This window comes from Pteropus alecto, unplaced genomic scaffold, assembly GCF_000325575.1.
Source record: "Pteropus alecto unplaced genomic scaffold, ASM32557v1 scaffold433, whole genome shotgun sequence".
In the NCBI taxonomy this organism is placed as follows: Eukaryota; Metazoa; Chordata; class Mammalia; order Chiroptera; family Pteropodidae; genus Pteropus; species Pteropus alecto.
In genome coordinates, this window is record NW_006433953.1 from 1,754,488 (window position 1) to 1,758,913 (window position 4,426).

At 36.6% G+C, this 4,426-nt stretch overlaps 1 pseudogene; it reads left to right on the forward strand.

The window, feature by feature from the left end:
• Nucleotides 1-235: 235 nt before the first annotated feature.
• On the forward strand, nt 236-354 carry LOC112477451 (annotated as a pseudogene).
• The last annotated feature ends 4,072 nt before the right edge of the window (nt 355-4,426 follow it).

The following is a 4,426-nucleotide window of genomic DNA, read 5'->3' on the forward strand; positions in this document are numbered from 1 at the left end:
TAGGTACTAATAACACACTTTAAAAGACATAAAGCAAAATTGACAGAGTTGCAAAGAAACAAGAGGTAGAGCTGCCACACATATCTGAGAGCTGAGTGGGAGATTTTAATTTATCTTTCTCAGAAATTAAAAAATTAAGCAGATTAAACAAAATCAGAAAGGATGTAGTGTATTTCAGTAACATAATTGATAATCTTGGTCCCACAATCTTAGGAAATTTTAAAACATACTTCTAGTCTACAGCCATCCCACACTGAACAAGCCTGATCCCATCTGATCTCGGAAGCTAAGCAGGGTCGGGCCTGGTTAGTACTCGGATGGGAGACCACCTAGGAAGACCAGGTGCTGCAGGCGTAAAAAATAAAAAATAAGGGATTGTAAGCTGACAAGGTCTTTGCAATTTGTGAGGTCAACCAAAGGTTGCCTCGCCTAAGAAAAAAAGTTACTTTACTAGGAATTGCTTAAAGCTTTACATTCACCATGCCAGCAGGTTGTTTATATTAAACAAATAATTTGTAAGGTGTGGCCAGAATAATAATTTGAGGAAAATATGCACTCATGAATGCAAATATAAATTGAAGAAGTAAGCATTAAACTCAAGACATTAGAAGAATAGCCAGATAAATAACTTCAAAGAAGAGTAAGACAGTAATAAAGATAGCATATGTTAATGAAACAGAAAACAAAGAAACCATAGAAAATATCAAAACACACAAGTCATATTTTTGAAAAGATTAATAAAATTGATAAACCTCTGGGGAAAGTGATCAAAAAGGAGAGAAGGCACAAATAGAAATTATTTAAAATCAAAATTATTTGAAAATTATTTGAAATATATTCTCCCCTCTACAGATGATGGGGAGATGGAAAGAAAATTTAAGAATATAATGAATAACATTTTGCCTATAATTTTTTTAGCCCAAATGGACATGTTTCTTGAAAATTAAAATTTCCCAGAGGTGTCTTATGAAAAGATAAAAAACCTAAATGATAATGACTCAAGAAAGAAATTAAATTAGTAGTTTAACATATTCCCTTAAGAAAATACCATGCCAGATGGCTTCACTGGCAAGTTCTATTGAACCTTTAAGTAGAAGATTACTAATTGTACTCAGACTATTCTAGGAACAGGAAAAGAAGAAATAGTCTCAACTCATTTTGTGAAGTTCATATATCTTATACCTCTAAGGGAAGCCACCTTCTGGCTCTTAGCGGGCTGGTGATTGTTGTGGTTGTGCTGCAGAAATAGTGCTTTACCAGAGGGCACTCTGGGGTTTGGCAACTGGAGTATCAAAAGTCTTAGAGAGATGAAATTATTTGCTGCTGTAGGAGGAATATTAACAGAAGTTAGAAAATAGGGAGTCCCTTCTCCTCTCCTCCTACCTTCCAGTCTCCCATCAGTACCTCCTATTGGCAGAATCTAACAAGAAGCTGGTGTCTGGGAAATATAGTAGGTAGGTTTCCAGCCTTGGTATCATAGAGCAGAGTACAAAGGGGTGGGTCAGGGGTGAGAGACAGAGGTAAATAACAGCACAATATTTAATGATGAATTGTTAAAAACATTCTGTTTAAAAGATAAGAATGTATGCTATCACCACTTCTATTCGATTTTGTACTAGATATCTTATCCCGTATAAGAGGCCAAGAAAAAGAAATAAAAATTATAAAAATTTGAAAGAATGTAGAAAAATTGTAATTATTTTCAAATGATATGATTGTTTAACCTCCAAGAGTTGATAGGCAAATTATTAGACTTAATAAGAGAGTTTCACAAAGTTGCCAGATGTAAAACAATTATACAAAAATCAAATGCATTTCTGTGCATCAACAATAAACAGTTAAAGAGCAAGATTTTAACATCTAACATTTATAATAGTTAACAAAATAAAAAGTACCTATGTATAAATTGCATAAAAGATATGGGAGAACTTTACAGAGAAAATCATAGAACTTTTTGAAAGACATTTAAAAAATGAAGAGTCATATCATTTTTAAGGATAGAATGGTTCAATATCATTAAGTAATTTGTCTCCAAATTGATCAATAGATTCGATAAAATTCCAGTAAAAAACCTAAAAGGAGTTTTTTGTGAACCTTGAAAAACTTACTCTAAAATTTAAATTGAGAAGCAAAGAGCCCAAAATGACCAATACATTCCTGAAGAACAATGAGATGGGGAACTGACCTCTATAAAACATATTATGCAGTGTATGGTGTTTTAGACAATGTGTCATTGGTGCATAGGTAGATAAACAGGTCAATGCACTAGAACAGAGTCAGAAACAGACCTATCCAGGTATGGAAAGACATAATAGAAGTAGTATATTTCAAAACGGTGGTAAAAAATGGACTATGCAATAAAAAGTCCTGGGAAAATCAGCTGTTTTATGGGGAAAAAATGGATTACTAATCATACCACATACAGAATCAATTCTAGAAAGATTAAGGACTTAAATGTTAAAGGTGAAAACTTAAAGCTTTAAGAAGAAAATATTGGAGAATATCTTTCTGCCCTTGGGTTGGAAAGACTTTTAAAACAAGATACAGTGAGCATATACTGTAAAGGAATAGACTGATAAATTCAACTACATTAAAAATAACTCTGTTCATCAAAAATCACATAAATACTACGAAAAGAAAAGCCAAGACTTGAGAGAAGATGATTTCAATTCTATGTAACTGATAAGCATGGGCCTGTGGATTTTTTTCCCCCTCTCATGGCAGCTGTAGTGTTTCTTCTAAACTTCGTGGGTGTTGAGAATAGGACATGGCGGCTCAGATAGCACTAGAGTACTCTGTTTCTTGAATTCAGCCATTGAGGCGGTGGCTACCCAACTCCCTAGCTTTCTGATAGTGGCAGCTGTGGCCCCTTTGGTAGAACATTTCAATGCATTTTTCTGGGAGTTGTTCCTGGAGGCAACTGATCAGGTGGACTTTATCAGTTAAGTCAAGTCAGTTCAGGTGGCTGGGAAGAACAGGTCAAGTTGGAATTAGACGTATAAGAGATTTATTGAGGGGAAATGCTTGTGAGGAACCAAAGGGGAGGTAGCAGGAGTGGACAGGGACCATGATAAAGTTCTGACATCTAGAAGGAAGGAGAGTTGGGTAGGAAGAAACTTAGATTGCAGTGTAGCTCTGAGAAAGTCTTGGCCAGGCTGATGGAGATTCTCCAGGAAAAGACTGTTCATTAGAGAAACCTGGCAGTAGGCAGGAGGAGCATGGTTTAGAACTCCTGTTGTGCTCAGTCCCTGGAGAATGTGTGGCCTCTTGTGCATGCTGTGGCGGACCCAAACAGTGGCAGCTGGAGGCTGTCAGTTAACTACATTTCTTGGAGCAGGTTCTTTCTCAAAGAGAGATCTGAGCAGCACACCTGTGATTGCCTTGCTCATCCTGAAACCTTCTCTCTTCAATGACTTTTTTTTTTAAATAGAGCATCTAAATTTTGTTTCAAATCACTCTCTGCTTAAATTAGCTGGTATAGTTTTTGTTATCTGTAGTTTCACCCTGACCAATATAATCCCCAACCTCAACTGTGGCTGGCAGTGAATGACAGTATCTGGCATGTTGTAGATGATCAGTACATATTTCTTGTATGAAGGAATTAAAGTGGGGTAGCTAAAAGTCTTTTAAGAACAGGATATTTAATTGCCAATTGTTTGCATTGTTGCAAACAATTCTTTCAGCAAAGTCTAATAGTCCAGTGAGATTAGGTTGAGGGATGATTCTAGAAAAGAAAGGGGCGGACAGCACAGGGAAATGCGGCTGCCCCATTCATCAACCTGGTGATGCTATGTTGAGGCAGCAGGAGAACCCATGGTCCAGGGGGTCTAGTCTGTGGCTGGTAGTGAATGACAGTACCCTGGTGCAGAAAAGCTGCTTCAGTTTTGATTCCATGCTAAAGCTGATCAAAGAAAAAATATATTGGAAGGAGGTCACCTTAGAACAGGTGGGTGGATGGCAGGCAGAAGCTGATATCTGGGTTTATATGCAAACCCATGAATTCTCTATATATCTTTATTGCTCTTCCTCAGAGATTTAAAAAACCAATCATAGGAGCCATCTCCTTTTCTCCCTCTTGCTGCCAACCCAAGGGATATTTGGTTCTTTATTATAGCTGAGCAGCCCTCTTAAAAGGGAAGATTAGGGCAATCATTGCAAGTCAGTCGACTCTCGGTGTGTTTATAAAATCTCAGCTATTTCCTGAGAACTAGGTTTATTAAACTTTGAACTCTACTCTCAAATTCCAAAGGACAGTGAATATAATAAAGACAAATATTTCTGAAAAAGGTAGATGTCAATGAAGTTTTGCTGAAAAATTCCTGGGGAAAGGTGAAAACGCACCTAAAATATCAAGACTTCTAAATTTCAAATTTAGTTAGCACTTCTCTAAAAACATTCACCTGTTTGCTGAGAAGAACTGCGAGAA